This window comes from Nymphalis io, chromosome 14 (assembly GCF_905147045.1).
Source record: "Nymphalis io chromosome 14, ilAglIoxx1.1, whole genome shotgun sequence".
NCBI lineage: Eukaryota > Metazoa > Arthropoda > Insecta > Lepidoptera > Nymphalidae > Nymphalis > Nymphalis io.
The window spans coordinates 11,502,247-11,518,426 of record NC_065901.1 but is presented as its reverse complement, the minus strand read 5'-3'; positions in this window follow the sequence as shown (position 1 = coordinate 11,518,426).

Genomic DNA, 16,180 nt, shown 5'->3' with positions numbered 1-16,180 from the left:
ATAAGGCCGCCTTTGCATTAAAAAATTGAATTTGATTCAGAATAATATTATTTATAAAGGATTTTATTTTTAATGTTGTCAAAGTAATTTAAATCAATAAATAAATTAACAATAAATTAAACATCAAATATGTGTTTAAAAGTTTCAAACAATCAAAACAGAGTCTACTATAAATTAAATATTGTTATTATAGCTTTATAAATAATGGTCATTATTTTTTTTTTCTTTCGATAGTTTTTTTGACGCTGAGCATTTGATTATACTATCATTTCTCTGATTATACTGTCAATAGTAATCACTCGAAACGAATATTGAATGTATGTAATGTGTGTATACTTGAATAAATTTACATGATTTATTAACTTATTTTTATCAAGATTGCATTATTTACACTTGCTACAGTTTCGGTTTCTTGACTTTCCTCCATAAAATTGCGATGAAGACACGATATAAGTCCCGCGTAAATTAAAATGATAACAAAAAAAATGTACGGTTGGGGAAAAAGGGACCCGGGGAAGAACGAAGTCCTTTGCGATATTTTTTCGTGTGCGATTGGACTTCAGGAACAGCCTTGCTACTGGATACGTGCCGATGAGCAAATCGTTCAATGGTGACATGCTCACACGCGTATTTTGTTGGATTTCTTCGCCTGTTCTCTCTGCTCTATTATTACGCATGCTTGATGCTTTATTAGTTCGACGGCCAAATGGGTCCCCTTGCGTCTTGCTGGCATTTTTCACTGCAACACACACACAAATAGACCAAATTATTGTATTTACTGATAAAAACGGCATACCGATAATATATTTGATCTTTTAGTATTTTACTAACCTTTTCAATATCATAAAACACGTTTATATTTCTTATCAATTAAATAAATCGTTAAATATTTTGCAAATTTTTAAATGTCAAAATGACGCGACGCTTCTCGTGACGTGAACGAAAGTTCGATGAGGTTCACTATAAGTAATTATTTTGATATTGTTCATACAAAAATACAAAAATCGTGATTACAGAATGGGATGATGGGTTGGGAGGGTGAAAAATTAGGGTTATATGTATTTTTTTCGCTTAATCTAAATAAAATACAAAATAGAAAAAAAAAATCTGGATAGGGACACACTTAACACCTAGCGATATGAAATATGCTTTACGATCGATTCTCATACCTCCCAAATATATAACAAATTTCATAAAAATCGGTCGAGCCGTTTCGGAGGAGTTCGACCACAAACACCGTGACACGAGATTTTTATAGAATAGAATATACAAGTTTGTAAATTGTGTGCAATAAAGAATTAATAAAATAAATAATTAGTAAGTATAAGGATGAATTAGGATCCAATTTCTTATACTTCAAGCATAAATGCCTAAACTAAACTAAAAGCATAAATGTTTTTATTGGATAATAATTTTTATTTATAAAACAAATCCTATATATAATTTTACATATTTGGAATGGATATTCGAATATAGTTCTATACTCAGGTATTTACTTGGAAAGAGGTAAATGGGCAAGTGGTTAGAAATTCTTTGGAGAAAGTGGTACCTAATTAAGAAGATAAATTGCATTTAAGCCGAAAACAGATTGATAATTAAAATGTTCTTGTTTGTATTGTTGTAACTAAATACGAAACAAATAATGTTGGTTATTTATTTCTTATATAAATTTGTTTGTATGTATGTGTGTATGTATATATGTATAAGTGTATATATATACAACATATTTGTATTAAGCTCCTTAAATTTTAAGTATAAGTTGTTCGCACATTATGCCCGATTAATGATCCTGGCTAAAAAAAACACATAAACATTTCTCTTTACAGAGGTTGCCTGGAAGAGATTATAGCTATTATATGTTACTAAATGTTTGTAAAGTGTGTGCAATAAAGGATTAATAAATATATAAAATAAATAAAAAACAGTAAAGTCTTAATTATGTTAATGGTTGGTAAGTGGTTTAGAAAAAATAAGCACATTTTATTTTAATAACCTTACAGATACCGTGTTATTTACCGCCGCCAGAGCTACAGCTGTTCTAATAGTGCACTCATGAGTCGAGTCGATGTACTTGGCTCGCTTCAACCAACTATCCGTTCCCCCTTTTCCCCTCACGCTTCATGGCTTCACGACTTTAAAATAAATACAAAACCAACAAAATTTTGGGGCGCTTTAAAAAGTTTAACATCAGCATCTTTATTTTAACTTAAAAGAAAGGTAGGAACGCTATTTGTGCTTTTGAATGAAGTTGTTTATGAACCTAACTTAAGTTTTATAAATAAAATAAAATCAAACTAGTAAAAATGGAAATTGCCTGAAATACGACACTAATTGTTGAAGATGTCGGAGAAAATCACGACGACCGAATTCGTAAAACAGGCAAAGCAGACTTATAAGTATTGAGATATAAACGTTTCATGTAGTCACTTATTTTACATGTTCGAAACCGAGTCGGGTAGCTAGTACCTATACAGGAGCTTGTTTTAGTTTGTATGTTCAAATAAAAACCTTTACGTGTTTATTGTAATGGTTGCATGTTATGAAAATAACAAACATATAAAACTACTGGTGGTAGAGCTTTGTGCAAGCTCGTCTGGGTAGGTACCACCCACTCATCAGAAATTCTACCGCAAAACAGCAGTACTTGGTATTGTTGTGTTCCGGTTTGAAGGGTAAGTGAGCCAGTGTAATTACGGGCACAAAGGACATAACATCTTAGTTCCCAAGGTTGGTGGCGCATTGGCTATAAGCGATGGTTGACATTTCTTACAATGCCAATGTCTAAGGGCGTTTGGTGACAACGCAAAAAAAAAAAGGTGGCTCATATGTTCGTCCGCCTTCCTATTCTATAAAAAAAATTAGAGTACATAGTAAGATCACTCAATGTGAAGGATATTTTTTTTGTTCCAACCGAACAAAAAAAATGTGTGTGTGTGGTGCCTAACTAGACGGGCTTGTACAAAGCCCTACATCATAACATTTCATCAAATTGATGCATGTTTAAGTATTTGTCGATGCTTAATATTTAATTTTAAACAATCTTTGACTATCGTTGTGTAGAATTTGAAACTTAGGTAAGTATAACAAACTTTGTTCAAACTAAAATTGTTCACATCGCTTTTTTATGATCGTTATTAGTGATTACCACGGTTTGCCAATTTTATAATTGGTTTTAGATTACTTTATTTGTCCATTTGATATAATTCACACACTTAATTTATGTTTCTTATTAGGATTTCAATTGTTTGTATGAGTGTAGCTTATATGATAGCTTTAGTGCCTGATTAACAAACCAAACAAAGATTAAACTCATATGCACGTATTTTAAATTTAAAAATACATTTATCTCAAGGTGCATTGACAATTAAATACTAAATAAGGACATTGTAATAATATTTCACACAATGAAATCAAAAATACTTTTAATATTATTACTATACTTCACAGGTGTTTTACAACAAACAAAAATAAACGTAACGTAACAGCCTGTGAATGTCCCACTGCTGGGCTAAAGGCCTCCTCTCCTCTTTTTGAAGAGAAGGTTTGGAGCTTATTCCACCACGCTGCTCCAATGCGGGTTGGTGGAATACACATGTGGCAGAATTTCAGTGAAATTAGACACATGCAGGTTTCCTCACGATGTTTTCCTTCACCGTAAAGCACGAGATGAATTATAAACACAAATTCAGCACATGAAAATTCAGTGGTGCTTGCCCGGGTTTGAACCCACGATCATCGGTTAAGATTCACATGTTCTTATCACTGGGCCATCTCGGCTATATAAACAAAAATAAATTGATGTGAATTTGGAGAAGATAATAAACGACACACTTAGATATTTGCTCATGGGGTAGACATTATTAATAGTGCCTTAAAAAACATTAAGCACTGCGTCTGCCACTATGATATCGCTGCAGTGTCAATCAAAAGCGCTTCAAACATTTTTTAAACATTATTATATTTGCTCATATTTGAAATTGTGAATGATCAAAGAAAAATGGTCAGCCAGGCTGTTGCCTGTGAGTCGTCCATTAAAAAATATAATTATATGTTAAAATTAGTTAATTGTAGAGTCATACTCGGTAATGTAGTATTAACTTTAGGTACAAACTACAAAAACAACTGTAAATACAAAGTTTCAACTCATTTTGATAAATGGCTTAGGAACGCAAACGATAGTAATAAAATACACATTATTATATATACGTACAGGTATAAATATATAAGTTATCTTGCAGATAATAATTATGTTGTATTATAAATAGCACAAACCGACGGCTTAAAATTGTAAGTCCGATATTTATTGAATAGATTTTCATTCTTCAAATAATCTATTTTTCCATTATTAATGTATTTATTAACATCTTCTTTTCCAGTGCAAGAGGAATAAAGACAAATAAATAAGTCTAATACTGAATTGATACGATATATTTGTTTAAGATCTAAATCCTGTATAATAACTATTCTATGGTATTCATATATTTTATTATAATATTCGTGCAAAATTGGAGTTTCGAATGTCGGCGAAGTTGTTTTCGGAACTTTGGAAGTAGAGTTAAAGTGGATATAACTAGTTGAGGGTGATAGTGTATAACATATTATATTCAATCAACAGCCAATCGTTGTCCACTGCTGAACATAGGCCTCTCCCAAGGTGCGCCAAAGCTCCCTGTCCTCCGCCTTCCGCATCCAGTTGGTGCCCGCCACCTTCTTAAGGTCGTCGGTCCACCTGGCTGGAGGGCGCCCTACGCTGCGCTTGCCGATTCGCGGTCTCCACTCTAGGACTCGTCTGCTCCAACGGCCATCGGTCCTACGACATACGTGACCAGCCCACTGCCACTTCAGCCTGCTAATTTTGCAAGCTATGTCGGTGACTCCGGTTCTTTTCCGGATAATCTCATTTCTGATCTTATCCTTCAAAGATACTCCGAGCATAGCTCGCTCCATAGCACGCTGAGCGACTTTGAATTTGTGGACTAGCCCCGCAGTTAGTGTCCACGTTTCGGCACCGAATGTCATGGCAGGTAAGACGCATTGGTTGAAGACTTTCGTCTTCAAACATTGCGGTATAGACGACTTGAGGACTTGACGAAGGTTGCCAAATGCTGCCCATCCCAAGCGAATTCTTCGATCGGCTTCCTTCTCGAAGTTGTTCCTACCGACTTGTATTATCTGTCCTAGGTAGGTATATTCACTAACAACTTCGAGAGGTTTCCCCTCGACGTATATCGGTCCCGGCACGACATGCCTATTGAACATGACCTTGGTCTTGTCCAAGTTCATACCGAGACCGACACACCGGGAAGACTCGCCTAGGCTACGCAGCATTTCGGTGAGTTGTTCCAGCGACTCTGCTATGATGACGATATCGTCGGCAAATCGAAGGTGTGAGATGTACTCGCCGTTTACATTGACTCCATACCTAGTCCAATCCAGCGTTTTGAAAACGTCTTCCAACGCATCGGTGAACATTCGGGGATATTACATCCCCCTGTCTCACCCCTCTGCGCAGTTGGATCGCCTTCGTCTTACAGTCCTGGATGTGGACATTCATTGTAGCGGCGTTGTACAGACATCTCAGTACCTCGATATATCTCCAATCGATATAACATCTCTGCAATGAGTCGAGCACTGCCCAGGTTTCGATGGAGTCGAAGGCTTTCTCGTAGTCCACAAATGCCATACACAGCGGCTGATTGTACTCTTCGGTCTTCTGCACAATCTGCCGAACAGTATGGATGTGGTCCACGGTGCTGTAGCCTGATCGAAAGCCAGCTCGCTCTGGGGGCTGGAACTCGTCAAGTCGTCTGGCGAGACGGTTCGTGACGACTCTTGAGAACAGCTTATACACGTGACTCAGGAGGGAGATTGGTCTGTAGTTTTTCAAGAGGGTTTTATCACCTTTCTTGAAAAACAGTACCACCTCACTCCCGCTCCACGTTTCCGGGGTCTTGCCATGTTGGATGACGGAATTAAAGAGGCTTGCTAGCTCTTTCAGGACCGGAGTCCCGCCTGCCTTAAGCAACTCTGTTGTGATTCCGTCATCTCCCGGAGCTTTGTTGTTTTTAAGCTGTTCTAGAGCCGCCCTAATCTCTCCTTGGTCAACGACCGGGAGCTCCTCGGAGTAATGGCGCATAAGAGGGGCGCGCTGGTCATCAATACTGATTCCCACGGGTTTATCCGATCTTGAAGAGAACAACTGCCCATAAAACCTCTCTACTTCTCCGATAATCTCAGGCCTAGAGGTAACGACCCCACCATTTTCAGTTTTAAGTTTTGTCAGACGCGGCCTCCCAAACTTGCGAGCGAACACTTTCGATCCCCGATTTTGCTCAATCGCAGCCTTGATGGCACGGGTATTGGAGCGTCGGAGATCGCGTCGCGTCAGCGTTTTTATTGTTCGGTTTAAGGCCTTATCTGACAAAAACGATGGTAGTTCTCGTCGTTTTCTCATGAGCTCGAGTGTCTCAGCAGAGAGTTTTGGTGCGTTGTCTCTTCTCTGTGGCGGAAAACACTTGCGGGATGTGTTTTGCAGTATTTTGACCATTGATTTTGAAGTTCCATTTGGAACTTTTCGGAGCCTTGAGCAGCTTGGAGCATGGTAGGTCGGAGAGTAGACCTCATCATTCTCGATCTTTCGGCTTTTAAGTTGATATTTAGAGTGCCTCGAACCAAGCGGTGATCACTTCCGGTATTAAACCTGTTGATCACTGAAACATCTCTAAATATGTGCCTTTTATTCGAAATGATAAAGTCTATCTCGTTCCTTGTCACGTTATCGGGGCTTCGCCAGGTCCACCTCCTCTGAGGCTTCTTTTGAAAGAAAGAATTCATCAAAAAAAGCCCCTGCGCTTCGAGAAAGTTTACCAGCATTTGCCCGCTGTGATTTCTGCAGCCCAAGCCGTAAGGTCCGACTTTCGATTCACCGCTATCTTGTACTCCCACTTTAGCATTAAAGTCTCCCATAACAACATTGTAGTGGGCCCTCGAGGTGTCGTTGAGGGCCTTTGCGATGTCCTCGTACATCGCTTCGACCACATCATCAGAGTATGTCGAAGTTGGCGCATATACCTGTACAACCTTCAGGGAGTACCTGTCGGAAAGTTTTAGGACAAGGTACGCTACCCGGTTCGACACACTACTGATTTCCACAATGCTGCTAATGAGATCCTTTTTGACTAGAAAACCGACACCACCCTGGGAGAGGTTATCACCTTCGCGGAAGTAGAGTAAGTTACCGGACTCTAGAGTTATCGTGTCCTCCCCCTGTCTTCGGACTTCAGATAACCCCAGTATATGCCAGTTTATATGACTTAACTCTACTTCTAATTCGGCGAGGTGATGGTCCAGCCTCATCGAGCGTCCATTATACGTTGCCATTTTCAGTCGTTTTATACGGTAGCCTGCCGTGAACCGGTGATTCTTAGCACCCCCTGCCCTGCCGATACCGCGACCGCTACCTTGGTCGGGCCTAGCGGGCTTGCCGGTAACTGGGGGCCTTTTTTTGGGCGCATCTGCCATTAAGGGAGGGGTTTGCCCATACTCGCCGCGCTGGGCAGGCGTGTTGGCGAGCGCAGTAGGGGGTAAGATGTTTATGGGAGGGGGGACGCTGCTGCCCATCCCCCCTTTTCCCCGTCCCTCAGTCGCCTCTTACGACACCCACGGGATGAGATTGGGGGAGTACTATTCTAAGCCGGTACTCCACGATATTATATTATCAACAATTATTTTTAATTTTATATTAATCAAGTAATGTTTGTACCACATAATACAGCAGAGCAGAGCTATTGCCTTATCCAATGGAATATGTACATACGTTCATACCTCACTTAACCTGTAGTCGCAAACTTTTAAAATACCTACCCTATAGCTTATAGCAGAAGGCAATAAACATTCCATAGATGTATATCAAAGAGGTATGAACAAAAGTATATTTTATTCTTTAGCTATATTATTTATAGTAATGTAATTATTAATTAAAATTTCATATACTTAAATAATCTAAAGAATTTATTTAGTTATGCGACGAAAAAAGGTCGACAGGGTTTAAAATTGCGTTGAACGACGGTTAAAGGTCACTCGTGCTTGCTTAATAATTGCATTAACCACAAAAAATTGTCTCTGATTTAAATATAAATGCCCTTCTTTGTTAATTTTAAAAATATTCCGGATGAAGGCCAGGTGTACACTCTCTCGTTATCAACATCGTGGGATATTGCTAAGGAGGAAGTAGATTTGCAAATAACACAGCAATGATTTCTGTATTTAACCTGTCAATAACAAATAATATATACTCAATAATTTATGGTGACGGTGTAGGAAAACATCGTAAGGAAACCTGCATGTGTCTAATTTCACTGAAATTCTGCTACATGTGTATTTCGTTCACAGGCGGTTACAACAATAATTTATTGTATTTCAAAATAGGTTCTTTGGTCGTAAGCTTACAAAGAGACCATTATGGATCCTGTCAGGTGCAGCAACACAGCAAGAGAGGATGTATAAAAGTCATGAGCCTAATTATATATATACATACATACATATATGTATGCATGTATGAAGAAACCCGTATGTATGTATGTATATATATATATAGACATACATACATACGGGTTTCTTTTACACAATAGGTTAGTGCGAAGGAAGGAATTTTAGGGACAAGGGAACTTTGTTTTCAAAAAAAAAAATCCTTGATTTTTAAAGAAAAGGCTATGAAATTTCAGAAAAATAGACCTATGTCTATTATAATTATGTATATTATATATAAAATGTATCTATTCACATTTTTTGACAAACAAATTGGAGCCAGTTCACAATTGAGCATCTTAAGATATAATACAGACTACGGTTTTGAAACATTGTCTATTTGTTTAAAAGTAGTAATGCATAATCTACGCACGAGCCCAGTTTAGCGTGTCTTGGGATTACCAGTAAATATAATAGTCGCGATAATATTTTATTTAGATTAAAGTTCTGGTTAAATCGGCTTGTCACTTTATAGTGAAACATTTTGAATTAGGAAATCAATTTAGAATAGCTGGGCACTATGTAGCCCAAATACATAGGGAATATTATATATAATAGGGAAACTTGCTAAGAAAGCCCAAACGTGGTTGAAAAAGTTTGAGATGTCGAGGAGTCAGCAAGTGCCTCTCCGTATGTCTCTATAACTTCGCTCTATATGTGATGCTCGGAAGCGAGGAGTGCTGGTCGCAAATGGTCTCCTTCTGTGAAAGTGTGATGTCGCAGAAGAAGGCCGCGGAGCGGGAGCGAGGAGAGAATGCCGCTGCAGACCTTCTCCGCCGAAGAAGATCTGGGAGAAGAAAGAGGCGCTAGGCGCACCTTCTCCCTCCGCCGCAATAGGTGTCGCCAGGACTAGAGGAGTTCTCAGTACCCTGGTATTCCCCCTAGACCTGCATAAGCCGTCCGTCAGAGTGTCGCGGTAGCATGCGCAAGCGATCCCGCGGCGCTCCTCGTTAAGACGGAAAGGGTACTGCTGGTTTTTTAGTAGGTATTCCGATGTTCGGGGCGCACTCGGCGCCTCGGACATCGACGAGCCCCACATACCCCTTAACCGTTCCCGTGGGGGAATCGCGTAATGCGTTTTTCCAGCGTGAAAAAAGGCCTCGATCAAGCGAATACGTATGTAACATTGTTTTATGGAGTTATTTTTTTCTTTTTTCTTTATGAAATTTTGATTATGAGTGCAAAAGCTTTCAAAATACACTATTAATAAGACATTCTAAAAACTAGAGGCACGTTATTGGAATAAGATTAGGTCGTGATGATTTTAAAAAGACCTAATTGACTGACCCTAACTGCCCCGATAACGGGTAGAAGCCCTTGTTTTGACAATTTAACAATCCCTCGTAGATCTGTTTGAATTTATCAATAATTATAGATAATTTTCTATATTGCAAAAAATAGCTCAGAATTTTTGTATACCTCTAACACCATCTGTTGAAGTCATTTTCAACAGAAATATACTGACAATAAGGAAATTAATAAAAACATACCTATGTCGTTCATATAATAAACAACTTCAATATACTCGTATTGCTGAGCGTATTTCCGGGCATTCATATTCGTAAAAAAATTTTTGTTGCATCATAACACTCATTTAAATATATAAATACAACATGGTCAGCTTATTAAAAATTCAGAGAGCGAGTTTTAGATAAGGGTAAACTTTTAATTATAATTAAAAGAGCACGTTGCAGAAATACCATGGATGTTCCGTCCTTTTCTGCCAATTTTTCTAGTAAATATGACACATAATACTTAATAATCTTACAAATATATGCTTTTTAGCAGATTATTTTACTCCATATATTTTTTTTTTATATATAAAGAAAATATCCTAAGCAACATCTATAATAATCAATAAATATTTTTGGATGTACCCAAATCTAGCTATGAGATAAGTTCAAATTAAATTTTCATATAACCTACCTACTGTTTCGGTTTGCACATCGTGTGTCTGCATTACGTCATTTACAAATTTAAATTATACCCGTCTACGTCTGTAACGTTAAATATAATATTATTTTTATATTATATAAAAGCTTTGATAACGTTATAAAAATATATAGTATTTACATAGGGAACATAGGGACATAACTTACTATAATTTAGGGATGACATGTCATGTTATGAATTAGTTCCTTTATTTCTGATGATCTTAATAGTTTTTAATATCCCATATTTCTTAATACGTTGCAAAAAATTGGATCTAATAAGCCCGTCTGCGTATGTACCACCCATTCAGATATTCTACCGATAAACAACAATGTACTTAGTATTGTTGTGTTTTGGCTTAACACGTGATAAATGAGTAAGCCATTGTAGATATTCTACCGCAAAACAGCAGTACTTGGTATTGTTGTGTTCCGGTTTGAAGGGTTAGTGAGCCAGTGTAATTACAGGCTCAAGAGACATAAGATCTTAGTTCCCAAGGTTGGTGGCGCATTGGTGATGCAAGCGATGGTTAAAATTTCTTACAATGCCAATGTCTAGGTGCGTTGGTGATCACTTACCATCAGGTGGCCCATATGTGGTGGTGGCACAAGGGAGCTGACAACTTTCCGAAGGTAGGTGGCGTATTGGCGATGTAAGGAATGGGTAATATTTCTTACATGGGTATTGTTATCATACATATGGGTATTGTTTCTTACAGTTTTGTCTATGGGTGGTTTTGACCACTAACCATCGGGTGACCCATTTGCTCGTCGCCTACCAATAGATAACAAAAATAATATTAATTAATCGAGAAGTTTAGGTCGTAAGTGGTAACAAAATGCAAGGAATGTAAAAAATACACATATATGATACAAATGCATACAAATAACATGATAAATGCTGATCTTCCGCATGTAATAAAGAAAGTCCTTTCACTTATTCGATTTCATTCGATTCTACGTTGACATTGTATGAAGTGTACCTATGTGCTGCTCTTTATTTCATCATTGACTCTGGCTCATTCAGGCTTAATGTTGTATATTAACTAATGAGTTATACACAACATTAAGAATAAAAAGCCGAGATGGCCTAGTGGTTAGAACGCGTGAATCTTAACCGATGATCTTGGGTTCAAACCCGGACAAGCACCACTGAAGTTTCATGTGCTTAATTTATGTTTATAATTCATCTCGTGCTTGACGGTGAAGGAAAACATCGTGAGGAAACCTGTCTGTGTCTAATTTCATTGAAATTCTGCCACATTGTGTAATGCGGGTTGCATTGGAGCAGCGTGGAAGAATAAGCCCCAAACCTTCTCCTCAAAAAGGAGAGGAGGCCTTAGCCTAGCAGTGGGACATTACCAGACTGTTTCTGTAACTATAAACTAATGAATGAGTAGCACCTATAAGATGACAAGTCTGCATTGTCCGATTTACTAAAATTCTTTGCAATATGAAGTTACTCGTAAATATCGGTATCGATATCGGACAAACGATTTCTCTAAATTATAGACTCGCCGCATCTTGCATCTATACTTTGCTTCAACTAAATAATATTGTTTTCGCATACTTATATCAAACCACGTGTTAAACAAAATATTACACAAGGTTTTAATGTTAACAGGATAAAACTCTTTTCTCCCTTTAAGTCGGAGGATTTGGTGTTTCATGCACCACTCTGCTCTACTATGGATTAACGGATATAACATCCCAAACAACGGACATATTATATATTAATATATTCACGAGATATGTTATAATATTATTTCCGCAACGCGGAAATTTCATAACAGTGTTGTATTTAATTGGCGAGCGTATAATTTATTATAGAAACAAATGTTACAATATTGTCACTGGTAATTTATTAAATATGAAACCGCGAAATTCCTATACAAATCCACGTGCCCTACTGAGCAATGTTGAGTCGAAAGTTTTAATTCTCTAAATGATTGTATCCATCTTAGGCCTAATCGATAAACTAATCGATAAATGTAGGCCCATAGATTTATTTAGCAGAGTTATTCGTAATTAATGTTATAGGTAGCCGGTCGGGTAAATGGACCACCTGATGGTAAATGGTCACCACCGCCTAGACATTGGCGATGTAAGAAATATTAATTATTCCTTACATCGCCAATGCGACACCAACCTTGGGAACTAAGATCTTATTTCCCTTGTGCCTGTAGGTACACTGGCTCTTTCACCCTTCAACTCAGAACCTAACAAGTAAGCTAAATATTGCTGTTTAGCGATAGAATATCTTGGTGAGTTGGTGGTATCTACAAAAACGGGATTGCACAAAGCTCTACAATCAAGTATTAATAAGTTTCCATGAAAAACGAACAAATGCAAAAACTTCCAAACGCCAATAACATTGAAACTGATACGATTTCTGAAAGTTCAATTTTGATTATAATATGTAAACGTAAGTGATGTAAGGGAGCACAACTGTATCTAGCTGTTCCCAGCCAATCTCACGTGGTGCATCCTGCCGATTAACAAACGAGGCTCTGGCGACCGACTAATGGCGGTATAACCATTCCATGAAGGCGTAGCTAAATACTGCAGATCGGGCTGCAGTGTCATCTGTGCGACGAGCTACGCTCTGCAATCACCAACCTGCCCGCCCAGCGTGGTGATTACGGGCAAAACCTTCTATGGCACACACCTATACGCAATGGCCCCTAGTTCCCGGTCGCCGTGCTGTTCCTGGCCAACGCGGTGGTCATGGTAAGGGTGGGGCAGGGGAAATCTCCAGTATGTCGGCAAGGGTAGTGTACCTTGTGATCAGACTCACCAAGATATAGCCTCAAGGTTATCCAAGTATACGCACCGACGTCGACACACTCGGATGATGAAGTGGAAGAAATGTACGAAGACATTTCTAAGGCATTGCACACTACCCAAAAGGCCCACTTGAAAGTTGTAATGAACACTAAAGTGGGAGTACATACTAGCAACGAATCGGTAGTAGGACAACACGGATTTGAAAGCAGGAATCATAGGGGGCAAATGCTTGTCAACTTTCTGGAGAAAGAGTGTCTGTTCTTGATGAACTCTTTCTTTACGAAAGCCTCAACGGAAGTGGACGTGGCGAAGCCCAAACGCTATGATTAACAACGAGATTGACTTTATTATGACGGACAAGAGGCGAATATTTAAGGATGTCTCTGTGATCATAAGGTTCAATACCGGAAGTGATCACCGACCACTCTAAATATTAACTCGAGCGCGCCCGTCTAATGAGATCTACACTGCTCCAAGCCGTGGAGTCTAGTACATTTCAGTTAAAACTGGAAAACCGATTCGCTGCGTTGGAAACCAACACTAACGTTGACATCAATCAAGAACTCGACCAAGTGGTAAGTATCCTTAGGGACGAGGGGACAAAATTCTATCAAGCACAAAAAACCGGCAAGAGGTCCAAACTTTCGGGAGAGTCTCTAGAGCTAATGCAAAAACGACGTGAAAACCCTACAGTCACTTCGTCAGATCTTAATAAAAAAAATTTCAAAACTAGTAAGACGTGACCTCCGAAACTCGAATACACGCTCTATAAAAGAAGAGATCGAATGAAATCGTGGGTCGAAAGTCTTCTTTCAACACCTAGGTCGAAGCCATATGACGAAGTTGACCACTTCATAGGGAAAAGTCGCCGCTTCTAAGTTTGAGATTCTTAGGGAAGTTCAGGACTTCTACTATAAATTATATACATCAGTAGCGCCTTGTCCTCAACGTCGGGTTGAGGTTCTCAAGGTGGCTGGCAGCGGATAGAGATTGAGAATTGAAGATCGAGCTCAGTGGCGTACCATTGGAGAGGCCTATGTCCAGCAGTGTACGAGAAAAGGATGATGATGATGATGTAAACATCTGTTCATAAATGTTTCTTTGGCCTCAATCTCCAACCGCTGCCAGCCACCTTGCGTATATCGTCACTCCACCTAACTGGAGGGCGTCCTACGATACGTTTGCCAAGGCGTGTTCCTCATTCTAGAACATGTCTACTCCAACAGTTGTTGGTTGTGCGGCATATGTATCCAGCCCACTGCAACTTCAACTTATTAATCCTTTGGGCTATGTCGATAACCTTGGTTATCTAAATTCTCAAAAACGCTAAAGATATTTGCTTTATTTAAATACAAAACTTCCGGTGAACTTGAACCTGCACCCCTAGGCGAGAAAGTTTGACTCAATACCTTAGACAATTAAAACAACGGATATCGGACAGTTTTTATAAATCAGTATAAGTCAAAAAAAGGTATTTAAAAAGTGAAAGTAATATTGGGAAAAGTCTGATACTTCTAGAACATACTATTAGAAGTATTTACAAGCTCAGCTCCCGTTCTCATCAAGAGATGGAAAAATATTAAAATGATAATAAAAAAGAATAACTGACCGATATATCAACACGCAGCCCAACTTACTAGTCCTAGCCTACCTGAAGATTGGCATACGGATTCTTTTTGTGCGGCAGGTAAGCAATAATAATAATAATTTATTCTCAGACAACAAAACTTATATGGGTATTAAGGTTTGTATGAAAATACTTCATTTTTTAAGAAAGAGCTATGAAAATTAGTAAGTAATACTGAATTATGACGAGAGCAAAGCCGCGAGTAAAGCGATACTAAATAATAATAATCATGATAAAAAGGCCCTATTTTCGGTTATCATCAACTTTGTCACAGCACTTATAATATAGCCGACTTCCAACAGAAAGAGGTTATCAATTCTGCCTTATTTTTGTGTGTATGGACAGAAGCTGGGCCGATTATATATGAGCCTATTTCGACAATTATTTCCTTCGACCCTAAGAGTGAAAGAATAAGTGTAAAAAATATGGAAATTTGCCTCTGTCTATTATTAACACCTTCGCCTATTGTAAACCAGTTTTACAATGGCTTTTATTTCAAGATTACTAGTAAGTGTTATAAATACTATTTTTAAGTTATTTAGTTTATTGTGTTAGCTGGGATTTATTCATTATTTTAAATAAAATTAATTGAAGGATTAAAAGGTAAGATTTATTTCATTTAAAAATAAGGTAGGTATTTTTTTAATTCCTAGTAAAAGATAACAAGCCTACGGACTGGTTTATACTGATTTAAAATAATGAAATTATTTATATCAGCAATGCTAAGAGTATAAGATACTTTTAATATTAACTAAATTTAAATTACATTAAGACTAATTTTTAAATTAATAAAAAAACTGATATATATAACTGCTATCTCATTATCCCGTTGGTACGTACAGCGTAATTCGTTTTATCAGATTATATTTATGTCTGATAATACGATGCTCTGATAATTTATTTCCCATAACGTGTAGTCTACGTCAGACTATTTAAGTATGACCTTCCATTTACATGGAAACAACTATTACGGAGAGATCAGGTTGTACCGGTTCACTGAATTGATTTTAATGAAATGAGCTATACAGCTGTTTAAAAGTGTTATCTTAATCAAGAGAACCGCTTTAAAACGGTGTATAAGATGCACTTATTATAATCTTTGTGTTTCTTTATAGTTCATATAAGTTATCGAATATTTGATAGATAGTATCAAATAATGTTAAACATGAATATATTGTTAAAGAACGATTCGGTTAATTAAAACGGAGTTGAGTAGAGTGGAGTGGTTATATTACTTGCGTATGATAGTTTAAAAAAATTAAAGTTTAATAAAATAGTTTTGTCAAAATACCGCTAAGTATAAATACCT